Genomic DNA, 13,523 nt, shown 5'->3' with positions numbered 1-13,523 from the left:
TTCCCAATAGGGTTTCAATAAAACTATTTAACAATAAGACAAGAGGACAAAGAGCATTGCAGAAAACGCAGTATGAACAAAGCTGACCAGCTAGACCAGCTTAAAAAGTGACCAGCTTGCTTCACCAGCAAAACAAAGCTGGGAGACCAGCTAAAACCATCTCACCAGCTTATTCTGGTCTTAGATACCATTAGGGGTATCCAGTTAAAACAGCTAAATCTACACTTTACACTTTAGTCCGTACTTTATACACTGATTATTTAAAACATTAACTCTTAATTTTAAATTTAAAGTTGATTTCAAATATCAACATTGGCTTTCAAACAGCATGGACTCCGCCTTTAAATGCTGTCATTGTAAATGTTAAACAGTGGCTGTGAGATACAAAAACTTTCTCTCACTAATCTATTACAGTCGATAAAATGACATTAAAACGTGCAAAACAATCGATAGACCTTCTGTATTTTATATCTTCTACACATGTATTCGTGTTTTAGATATGAAACACGTTATCTAAATATTAGCGCTGTCCATTTTCAGTGATATTTTCACTCACCTCAGTTTACATTTCACCAAACCACCTTAAATGCTCGCGGCTGTCGAGAACTCTCCAGGCGTCCTCTGATTGGATACAGCGCTCATCCGTTGGAGCCAATGACATCGACGAGGACCCACGTTGGATCCTGACATCAGCACATCAGACCAATCGCGCGATTGGCGGGTTATGATTGGCTGCGGGCTGTGTGGAGGGATGTGTGCGGTCCACAGGGATTGTGGGCATTGAAGTTTCCAATTATTCTCCTCTCCCGCCTCCGACAGTCAATCACGCGGCATAAATGATCAGTAAATCCCACTGTTCATTTTAGCATCACCTGCTAATGACAAATGAGCAACGTGTAGCACAAAGTGTTTACTGCCTTGAACAATTACGACAAAGAAATAAACATCATTTGGTGAAGTGTCTCTATGACACGCTTGTAATTTTATGAGCAAAAATGGCAAATTAAAGGAATAGTTCACCCAAAAACGAATATTAATAAGGTGACCAGATGTCCCGTTTTTTGGTGTTCTGTCCTCCACAAACCCACAACATAAAAAGAAGAAAACATTCAAAAAGGTTTTGTCCTCGTTTTTTTTATTCTAAGATAACAAAAAATAAGATTTCAATGATATTTTGACAACTTAACTAGGAGTCCCCGATTTTCATTAAAAAAAAATCTGGTCACAATTGTCAGACTTGACAAAGAAATACCAAAATGAAGTCTAAATGTATTGCATGTCTTAAAAGGAGAATATAAACAATTATGTATAGCTATTAACCTGTAGGGTTAAATAAAACCCTGATTTTGAGGATAAATTGACAAAAATAAGCAGGTTGGTTTTCTTGTAACTATTCCTATAGTATTCCTTTAGCTCAATATGTAGAGCTTTGTGCGAGCAACACAAAGCTCATGGATTCGATCCCTAGGGAACGCACATACTTATAAAACATAAAAAGCAGGTTAATGTATTGCCACAGTTTCTTCACCATGTAATGTTTTGGACCATGGAATAAACACAGTATAAGTAGCCTACTTTGGAAAACCACGTAGGCTATAGATGCTATAGACGCATGTGTGTAGTAGTTGATACTATTTAGCTATGATTTGAACTCAAGTAATTTACTTATCAGAAATAATCTACTCTAGAAGGACTCTGTATTTGTTTATGCTGTTGCCGCTAATCTATATGAGTGCAGTACTTATATGCTAACAATTAATATACTAAAGCACCATTCAGACCGCCAGCGACCTTCTCGCTGTGTGTTGCCCGTCTCTTTCAATGAGGTCATTAGGAGGCATTCCTATTTTTGGTTGTCAAAAGAAGTACCGTCCACTGCAGTAATTAATGAGAGATGGATAACGTGAGTGCCACTGCTTCACTCTCATTGGTAGTCACTCCCAAATGTCGCTCATGATTTAAACTTTTCTCAACTTTGTTGAGTCGCTGGACATGCCCACTTCCTGTCCCTAATGGTCACTTTCGCTTGTGACGCCAGAAGTCGCCAAGCTTCCATTACAATGAATGAAATCATGTTGCTCTGCCACTTCCAGTCGCTGGCCTTCTGAATGGGGCTTAAAGGGATAGTTCACCCAAAAATCTTGAAGTAAATGAAGTCTGTCATCATTTACTTACTGTCATGTTTTTTACAAACCTGTATAAATTTCTGTGTTCTGATGAGCACAAAGAAACTTGTTTTGAAGAATGTTTGTAACCAAACCTATCAGAGGCCCCATTGACTTTGATAGTATTCTTCTATAGAAGTCAATGGGGCCTCTGATCGGTTTGGTTACAAACATTCCTTTATCTTCCTTCGTGTTCATCAGAACAAAAAAAATTGTAACAATATGAGAGTGAGTAAATGATAACAGAATTTTCATATTGGGTAAACTATCCCTTTAAGATCATCAGATACCATCTTTACCATGGTGCCGCAAAATTATTTTGTCAGTGCAGACAATTTTGCCTAACCTGGTCTGGATTGTGTGTGTGCGTTCGACTGCCAACTACACACATGCACCACACAGTGAACCAGAGAGACTTCTTTTGTGCGTATCGATTGCTGTGATAGATGGGGTTTATTCTTTAACTGAACTAAGCTCCAGTTGCCAGCAAGCACATCAATGTGGCAAGGCCGCCCATTTCTCCAGTAATTAACTTCAGGCTTCACCTGTTGTGGCAGCCTGAATCTGAGTAGCGTCTTGCACCATCAAACACGACAGTTTTTTCCCAGTCATCTGCCTGTAGGCGTGTCATGAACTACACATCTTTATACAAAGATGCTACTTTATGGTGCACGTTTTGTGTAGTATTTATGCCATCTTTTATGTCACCAGTGCCTGGAAGTTATACATACAAATTAGGCCAGGACACAGGCACACAGAGCTTTTGAAAAACAAATGGGCGTGCTAATGAATGTCACTGAAAATGTTTCGGTCGACGTTTATTGATGCGGCTGCTCTTATATTTCCTGTTAGAATGAAAGACGCTGGGGCAAGGTTATGGAAAATCATCATGCCGCGCAAACTCGCCACAGCAAGATCAAATGCAAACAGAGAAACACAGCGTGTTGGTTTGTGTGTCTTGATAAACCCTTTAACAGAATTCATGGAGTTTGTGTGTGTGATAGGAGAGCATATCCACAGCAGTAAAGCTCAGATGGGAAGCAGGCAAAGGGTTTGTGTTTGTCCCTATACACATCTTCATTCATTTATTTTGGCAATTTATTTTATTGTTGCTGTGAAATGTGATCTAAGTATGAATATTAGTAATACTGACATTTTAGCAAGCAGCACACATAAAGACCAAGTTAAGTGCTTCTTAATTGCTGATCCAAGATCAGCTCAAGGAATTATGAGGTAATCCGAATGTATCTGTGACGCATTCTGAAACTGCTTCCAGATCAGAAGGATGAGCATGACGTACAGCATGTAAATTACTGCGAGATCTGTTAGTTATAACCTTGCTTTTACGGGATGTGGAGGAGGGTCAGAATGAAATATTACTGAGATTCTTTGCCGTCTCGTAGCGTGGCGGCTCTGAATTTTAACATTGTTGGACACATTTGCATAACACATTAAGCTGGAGACTACAAACGTTTCGGATGAACTGTGCAATTCAAAATGTGACCTGTATTAAAGTTCACATGAAGGACATTAGCAACCTACTTTGCTTTTGAAATGTAATATATGATAGATACTGTACATATACATGTGTGTGTGTGTGTGTGTGTTTATCCAGAAATGTTCATCCTTACTAAATCTTGCATAATTTTGTTCGAAATAAACACTGTAAAAATTATTCGATTAATTCTTGACAACATGTAAGGAGTTCAGATGCAAAACCCGCTAATTGCAACTGACATGTTTTCCTGTGAATTAAAATGTTTTTATCAGACTCTTATGTTTAGGTACAGTAATTCCACTTTAGTGGCAATGAAAAGGTAATTACTCAGTAACTGAAATGCTTTATTTTCACAAAAATCTCTTTAGTCATTTCATTGGTATTAAAAGGGCACCTATTTCATTCGCTAAAAAACAACGTTATTTTGTGTATTTGTGTATAATACAACTTGTTCGCGTGGTTTATGGTTCAAAAAACACATTATGTTCAACATAAGTACATTTTTGTAGCGCCAATTTTCACTCTTTTTTCTGAAACGCAAGGTTTTGTACAAAAACGCATCGATTTAAAAAGCGCTGTTTCCCTGATTGGCCAGCTAATCTGTACGTTGTGATTGGTCTGAATACCTCTGATGGCAGCTAGAAATGTGACGCTCCTTGGCATGTTTGAAAAATTCGCTCACAATTCAATGCTAACAGGAGTTAACTTACAGGCTGAGTCCGAAGCGAGAGTAATTATGATAATATCGGTCTTGTCTACATCACCAATCCCAGGAAGTAAACTGTTGCCAACAATCCGTGTGTTTGTTGTAGTCCAAGAAAAGAGATTTACGTTGGAAACGATAACTTTCGTCATCATTTACTTTGGGGTATGTACAGTGCCGGTCTTTCCTATATACAAATTACGCAATTTGCATGGGGCCCCGCACCACTAGGGGGCCCCCTTGATCTCAAAATAATTTAAAACCATTATACCAAATTAAAATAATTATTATGTTTAATGAAAACAAGACGCTATAATTTAAATAATAAGCAAACATGCGGACTCGGACAACGTGCAGGCCGTTTCTCAATCCGAAGGCTGCACCCTTCAGAGGTCACATTTGTAGGCTGCATGCGTCATAAAAACGTATTTCAGAATATTAACAATTATAAAGTTGACTTTCATTCTTAGTTAATGGTTAATTGTTATGCTTCACTTGCAAATGAAATTCTTATTTAACTTAAATAAACCAGGCTTGATGAAGTATGCAGCGCGCATATGCGACCTCCGAAGGTTGGAGCCTTCGCATTGAGAAACGGCCGCGTGCACTTTAGAGGACTTTACTGAAAAATCTTCGATTCTGTCAACAAAGCAGGATGTCTCAATGCCCTGAGGCCAGGATTAAGTGGATTTGAGGCTAAGATATTTGATGAACATGTAATACATGCAGAGAGCTTTGGTCAATATCATTATCTCATTTTTGTAAATACGTAAACAGGGTTTATTATAAATTCTCCTAGTCATTTGCATTTAACATTGATGCTGAATGTCAAAAGGCATATCTGTGTCTTTCTCTGGTCTGATCCATTATATACACCACCATTTTTTTAAAGATATCTTTTACAACAAATAATTCTTTCAAACCAACAAGCACTTTAAACAAAAGTACACAAAAAATTGTGTTTTAAATTATATAAGTGTACAGTACATTGACCAGCTGCAGACCGTGTGTGTGTGTTTGAATAAAAAATAGCTTACGAACAAAATCATAACATTTGAGCAAAATGAGAGGCAGAAAGATTGTGCGTGTGCACTAGGATGGTACCTTTTAAAAAGGTCCTTTTAGGTACTTTTGAGGTACCAGTACGTTTTAGTGTAGCCTACTTTTTAAAAAGGTATCACCCCGGTGACAACTTTTGTAGTTTCACGTACCTTTTCTTCTGAGAGTCTGAGTTTGTGCCCTGCCTAAATGTGTAAACATTGAAGAATTCCAGATACCGTGTTATAACAATCCACGGGGAATTCTGTGGTTAAAATTGCCTAAAAACAGCTTGGATTGAACTCATTGCGGAAGAGAATTAACAAGAAAAGAGGAGTAAGTAAAAGACGATTTATGCGTTTTATTACAGACACATGTTTCAGACTAAAGACATGACACAGCACGCAAAAAACAAAGACCTCCGCAACATGCTCTTGTTTTGGCCCAAACCATAAAGAATTGAAATCAGGAATATAGTTATGTTTCCAATAAATGTGTAACTGATCACAGTAGTAATATTTCCTATTTTCGTCTGTTGTCATTCTACAACAAACAATTTATCACTGTATGCGCCTACATTTCCCCTCCAGGATCTAAACATAATCAGTTAGGCTACATCTTAAGTGTAACAGATGGATCAGGAAAATCCCATGGCTTCAGAAATCTGAACCGTAATGTCCTTCATTAGTGGGTCAATGTGGCGAGAAGCGGCCCAGACTTTTTTTATAACACATTTTACCTTCCATAATCCCTTCTATGAGACACATTCACCTACATGGTAAAGATACAAACAAATTATAAGAGAGCAAGAGAGAGAGAGAGAGAGAGAGAGAACTATACCTTTATAATGGTTTTACAATTACGTAGTGTTTTGTTGTTGTCTTTGTTCAAAGCTATAATAAGACAAGGAAAAAATCTTGAAAAAATAAATGAGATGAAAGTTCTATTCTGCATACACAGCTGCAGAGGGCTCTGGCCAGTTGGCACGGTGCCCGGCCCATGTCATGCCAATTAAGTTCATCAGCTAAAAGTCTTCCATCTGGGAATGCCAACATTAACGCTTTCCTGATTCACTCGTACCCCTTCCTTGCTCTTTTTTACATTACCGTTTCACTTTTTTCTCTCAACTGGTGTCATTTTCTTTCAGTCTGAATCCAGCAATAACCTTCATTGTTTGTAACAGTGTCAGATAACAGGCTTTAACTAAAAACGGCTCAGGGTAGCAGCAATGGGGTATTACCGATCACAATCTAGCTAAATAACTCCATCTGGTGGGAGGCTTACATTAAAGAGGGAAATGAAAATTACAAGAGCGTTCAACATCAAGCACATTGTTGTAAAACTGACGCTTGAATGTACCGTACCACAGCGCAGCTGTAAAATGGATTTTCGGTTCATAACGTTCACAGTCGGGCTTTCACATGAAGCACACTTAAAATAAAGACACAGTGAGCAGTGGCCGCGTTTGAGATTTGGGGCAAAGTAGCTCTAATTACAGAAGGGCCACCCTGAGGAACAGAGAGGGTGAATGCATTCACAGTGATAGACATTTTCAATGACAAAGCAACCGGAGGTCATTCGTTTTCAGGAGTTGGCAACAGCAGATATTACTGATGTGATGTGGATTTGTGGAAATTATGGATGAGAAATGATGTCAGATGATATTCAGGTCCAAGTACTCACAAGGGACACAAGATTGAATGTGATCCACGGTCGTTTGGCGCGCCATCGTTCATCCAATTCTTCCAAATCTTCTGCGCACTTAGAGGACTTTGCTAAAAAATTGAAGTGGTGTTTAGCGGATTCTATGAACAAAGTGGTATTTCTGATTGGCTTGAGGCACCCCTTAAAGGGATAGTTCACCCAAAAATGAAAATGATGTCATTAATGACTCACCCTCATGTCATTCCAAAGGTAATAAAAACATCATCAAAGTAGGCGATGTGACATCAGTGGGTCAGTTAGAATGTGTTGAAGCATTGAAAATAGATTTTGGTCCAAAAATAAAAAAGAATTATGACTTTATTCGGCATTGTCTTCTCTTCCGCATCTGTTGTGAAGCGCATGAGCGTGAATAAAGACACGTGACTGCAGTCACGCGGATGACATACGTGTTATCTGGTGCGCCCCAGCTGTTTTTTTGTGCGCCTGGGCTTCGTTTACAGTCTGAGGGAGATGCCCGCTGTAAGTTTGAAGGAAAAAAATTTGCAAACATGTCTGAGGATAACACGTCATCCGCATCACTGCAGTCACGTAACTTTAGTCTCGCGCATGCGCTTCACAACAGATTTGGAAGAGAAGACAACGCTAAATAAAGTTGTAATTTTTATTATTTTTGGACCAAAATTTATTTTATAAAACGGGCAGTTCCGGTTCTTCGTTCTGATTGGTTGAAAAGCGTTCTAAGCCGTGATAAAATACCCCGGTAAACCCACGGTTCAGACCGCATTACAGGAGTATCACTGCGCCACTGTTGCTGCATACTGATTTATGAAAATAAACACCACAGTCTTTAATCATATTTTTAATTCTCCCTGAGGAGTTACTTACTCAAAATCATATTTCAGCTATCCACTGGGTGGCGATCTTACCCAACTTAAACACTGACCCATTCACTCAACACTAAAAACAGCGTGTTTTGATCAGGCTCTGAATCTGATCTCTTACAAAAGTTATTCACATAAATGCAATTATCTCCGCATTTAGCTAAAAAATTGAGAGGTGATAAGAGAACAAATGAAGGTAGGATGAAACATTTTTTTTGTTTGTTTTTGTTTGAAAGCGAATGGTCTGTTCTTTCATTTGATATTTTATGTTTATTTAAAGAAGATAATTTTTCTGCAAGGCATTAAACTAAAAATGGGTGGCAACTTAAAAAAAAACGCTGACGGGGGAAGAGTACAGCATGCTTCCAAGCATATTTGATCATCACTTCAACAGTTGCACTATATAAATGTTAATCTATAAATTAGATGAATGGTGGTTTATAAAAATAAACACCACTTAAATCATATTTTCATTGTGTCTTTGCTGCATGTGTGTTGGTTGGGAACTGCGCTCTGTTGCAGTCACACTTGATTCTGAGGAACTACTTTGTTTGGTGGAAGAGTAATATTTGTACTAATATAATTACAACTTATCTGTGTTTTATTTTATAAAATCCCGCTAACGTTATGCATATGAAGTAACATATATAAACGTAATAACCCCTGCGAAGCAGTGGGGTTACAGTGCATTGTTAGGCACTCCGCTTCGCGTCGTGCCTAACAACGCCCCTTAGCTGTTATAAAATGCACTGGTAACCCACTGCTTCTTGGGGCTTATTGCTTTATTCGATGCTTCAACAGATTTAACTGACCCACTGATGTGACATGGACTACTTTGATGATGTTTTTATTACCTTTCTGGACATGGACCGCACGTAGATTTTCAATGAAGGCTTAACAAGCTCTTTGACTAAATATAAAACATCTTAAACTGTGTTCCCGAAGATGAACATAGGTCTTATGAGTTTGGAACGACATGAGGGTGAGTCATTAATAACATTATTTTCTTTTTTGGGTGAACTATCCTTTTAGACTCTGCAGACCCACCAATGGTTCCAAAACTGCATCATCTAATAATAATAAATATTATTTAAGTTGTGGAGTATAACATTTTCTGTAAAATAAGACATTTTTTTATGAATTTACTCCAAAGTATAATAGTTGACTGTTTTAAAGGCAGGCATGTTGAATTATGTCCAGATTTCAAGTGAATTTATTTAATGAACAATACGTGCTGAGAGCATTCAGTCAACATATCTTATCGGCTTTTGCATCTGAACTCCTCATACTGTTTGCATTGAAATCCGACTTATGACTCTCTTTCTCTCTCAGATTTATCATCCTTCCAGTGATCTGCTACTCACTTTTTTTATCTCCCTTCCTCTCATCAGCCCATTCTTGTACCTCAAACACCCTTTGATGCCAGTGACCTGTTCTCCTTTGGCCCCCTTGAGAACCTTCTCTTCCTTGTCGTCCGTACACACAGCCACAGTCCCTTGTCAATCCAGACTGATGCCTCCACTAAATATTGCATGTAGAGAAACTTTGAGTGCAGGATTATGAATCGCATTTTATATTCTGACAGTTTGAGACACAACACTCACAAGCTGCACTGTTGGATTGCGCTTGTCTTTTATACACACACGTTACTGTAGCTCATACCTGAGTGTCAGGTAAAGAAATATCATGTGTGATGAAATAACCTTTTGACTGACTAGTGTTCTATAAACAAAAGTAACAAAAATATAAGATCTTTAAAAACCCTGTGAGAGGAAATATTTTAGTGTAAAGGAATACAGGAGTTGTAAGTTACTGTGACATTATTAATGTACGTTCCCACCAGATGTGAATTAAGTGAATAAATCATGCTACTTGCACGTAGTTGGACACTTGAACATTTTGAGTTAACTCGTGAATACGCTCACTTTGCCGGCTTTAGCTAGCTTGTAGTCTCAATATGTATGTATATATGAAGAGTTTGGTTCCAAAACACAATAAATCCATTTAGATGAAAACCATTTTCAAGATGAAAACCACTTTTTTCTGTTACAAACTTTCACATAGCATCTTTAGGTTATAAAAACATAAAAAAATTCAAATCCATAACTTTATTTTCAAAGATTTATTATTAAAAAAATATATTTTTTCCCACAAAATGCAATAAATCCATGACAGTTTTTTTTTCAAAATGCTATAAATCTATTCAATCAATGTATAAATGTGCATTCATCTTTGCCATGTTATATTCATTTAGTTGAACAGTTGTACACACTGACTAAAAAAATAAACATTAATGTCATTAATCAAAACACTTACTTTTTCATATTAAGAACACTGTCATTGCTGCGGTTATACTTGACGTCGTCACTTCGTCGATCAGCTGTAAAATGTTTTGGTGCTGCTCAATTTTCATTGACTTTGAGTAAAATAATGTAAAGTTTTTCATAAGATCCTCTGGGGTCAATGTGTTAGCATGAGAGAAGCTTGATGCTGTCGGGAGAACAAGCAACCGTCTCCCCGAGTGCCTCTCGCGTAAATGATTAAATGTTGATGGCTTACATTTCTTTTCCTTCAAAGAAAACCATCACAGGTTTATCTATGCCATTAAAGTATTCTTTTGTTTTTGTTTGTTTGTTGATCACGAAGTACAAAGTAGATGAGGAAAACTAGGATTCCGTGTCCTCAACGCGCCGCCATTGTTTGTTTACATTGCGAATGGTGCGCTATAATTTGTGGAGCGGATTTATTGCATTCTGTAGAAAAGGAGGAGTGGCGTTTATTGCGTTTTGGGAAAAAAGGGAGAAAAGATGACAGAATAACACAGCGTATTTTCTATTTTGCGTAAAATTAAGAATTTACTTTTAAATACTGACCTGATATAATACTGATTTTGGCAATAACTCATTTTTTCAAAAAAAGGCGTTTGTCGCGTTTTGGAACCAAACTCTTCATATATATATATCTCAATTTGACTATATTATACAATTTACCAACCTACTTACTTTCTTCCAAGCAACATCCTTCTTATTCCTGTTTTTATAAAAGTATGAAGATGTGTCATACAGCTCCGGCTGTCCACATACAGCGACAATGATTTTGTCCTCCATTGTTGTTTCGTATTTCTGCGTTGTAATCACGTCACTACTGGAGCAAGCTCTTGATTGGTTAACATGGCATCATTCGCGTGAAACTCACCGCAGGACGTCTATCGCGTCTTTGCATTGACTTGTAACATCACTTGCGTATAACACTGCATTAGCGTCTGGTGTGAATGCAGCATAACAGTTTATATAACCATGACTAGAAACCCTCTAAGTGCATCTGACATGTTTTTTCGTAAATGAGCATTTTTATCAGATATTTTTACCAGATTCTGCCAACAATTTCTAATGAAGTGGATTTGAAGTGAAAATGTTTGATGAACGTATGATACATGCCAAGCGCATTCGGTTAATATCATTATCTCATTTTTGAGTTACAACAATATACAGCTTTGTATTAAAGTAAACATTATATTTTTCCGGTTTACTTTCTTAAGGATGAAGTGTGTAATTTTTGGATACAATGCTTACTTATATTTCACATATACATAAGACATTTGAAGGATAAATTGCCGGAAAGGTGTAAAAACAATAGATATACATATACATAGATTCCTCATTAGCGGCTGTTTCTTTTGACGGTTTTATCGGACACACGTGCGGTGACGCGATTACGCGTCTGGTCGGAACTTTACTTCCGGTTTCTGTTTGTTTAATGGTCTGACTAGTTGCTAAACTGAACTCTTGAACAAATACCTTGTTGAAATAACAAATGTTTTGGTTTCCTAGGTAATCTACGTGTTGTTTATTTTGCTTGTTATATCAATAAACTACTTTAAAATGACTTTGTTGTTATTTATTATTAGATGTTTTCCACTAAAGCCACTTGATTATGTTGTTACTGCTGAAACCGTCTATGGGCTGTGATCGTCCGCCATACTGGATTAGTCACTGACAAAACAACACTAACTTAACCATGTCATGTGAGGGATCTGTTTTACCAACCATTGGAAAAGTGTTTACGCTTAGTGACAGTAGATGTGCATGCATAAATTATTTTACATTTAATGTGTTTTTCCAGTCCTGCCCCACACTTATTTTGTGTCAAATATTTATTTATCTATTCTGTGTAGCTCTGGGCATTGTCAATATAGACACGCAGAATGAAAGATTTATGTAAAAGAGATGAGTCCTTTAACTTGACAAAGCTCTTTTTCTTAACACACATATTATATACATTATATTACAATTTCAGCCTGTGCGACTGAAACACAACCGCCCTGGGAGCATAAAACTGACCTCATAATGACCACATGCCATTTCCCTTAGCCACCAATGTCTGGCCGCATCCAAATGCACAGCCTCATGGGAAATGTTCAAATGCAGAGCCGTGGTAGAGTCATCATCGGCCAGGGACTCATTTAATCTCATAAGCCACTCCCACCATCATTAGCCACGCCTGCATGACTTCCCCATAAGTTCATAGAGCAGACTGCAGTCACAGATGTGCAATCGAGGTAACAAATAGAATAAAGAACTGCAAATTCGGAAAGAAGTACAGTCAATGAAACCAAATAAAATTTGTACTGTCACTTTAAATCTTACAATTTCTCAAGAGGGAACAAGAGAAAGTGATGAGAGGATGTTGGGAAAGATGATACGGGAAGAGTGATGGAACTGTCTAAAAACAGGAAGACAGAGGTGTGGAAAAGTTGAAAGGTTCAAAAGACAGACAGAGGAAGTTGGAAAGAACAATATGAGAAAGAGTGACAGATTAGGAAGAGAAGAGGATGGAGAGACTGTCAGCAAGAGGTGGAAGAAGAGGGCAGGAGGGCAGTCCTGCACTGGTAGCCCAAGGTGTTTTCCTACTTCAGACGGCTGATGGATGGAAGAGGCGGTAAATGAATGAATAAAGAATGAGAATACAGATAAAAGAGCTCTCGAATGACAGATTCTCCTCTAACCAGGAATGAAAGAGAGAAAGAATGAGTCCAAAGCTGACCGAAGTTTCTTTTAGTAACTGATCTACGTCAATCGCAGCATTTAAAAAGGCACGGTTCAACAAAAAATGAAAAGTCTCTTTCATGTGCTTATATATAGCTACAGTATAAAGATAGCTTTGTGTGAGGAACAAACTGAACTTCACAGAAAATCTTCACCTCCTCAACAGGCCTTAATATTATCACACATTTCTAGCTAGTCTGCAACACACCCAGTTTAAAGGGATAGTTCACTTTAAAATGAAAATTCTGTCATCATTTACTCATCCTCATGTTGTTCTAAACCTGTATGAATTTCTTTTATGATGAACAAAAAAGAAGATATTTTTAGAAATGATAGTAAACACTCAGCAGATAGTGACCATAGACTTCCATAGTAGGAATAAAAAATATGATGGAATTTAATGGGTATCGTCAACTGAGTGCTTACCATCATTTATCACAATACTTCCAAAATATTATATGGAAGTCTATCTGCTGTGTGTTTACCATCATTTCTCAAAATATCTTCTTTTGTGTTCATCAGAAAAAA

General features: G+C 37.6%; 1 protein-coding gene across 2 annotated transcripts in view; it reads right to left on the bottom strand.

Moving 5' to 3' along the window:
- Nucleotides 1-771, bottom strand: part of tle2b (TLE family member 2, transcriptional corepressor b) — an 87,279-nt gene extending 86,508 nt beyond the window's left edge. The window contains exon 1 of one of the 2 annotated variants that reach the window (XM_073862297.1): nucleotides 557-771. The gene's annotated coding sequence lies outside the window, so the exon portion shown is untranslated. The remainder of the gene's footprint in view (nucleotides 1-556) is intronic. The other variant, XM_073862299.1, reaches the window with a different exon arrangement.
- Nucleotides 772-13,523: the final 12,752 nt, after the last annotated feature.

The sequence above is a fragment of the Misgurnus anguillicaudatus genome, chromosome 23, assembly GCF_027580225.2.
Source record: "Misgurnus anguillicaudatus chromosome 23, ASM2758022v2, whole genome shotgun sequence".
Taxonomy (NCBI): Eukaryota; Metazoa; Chordata; class Actinopteri; order Cypriniformes; family Cobitidae; genus Misgurnus; species Misgurnus anguillicaudatus.
This window is presented reverse-complemented; position numbering and strand designations above follow the sequence as displayed.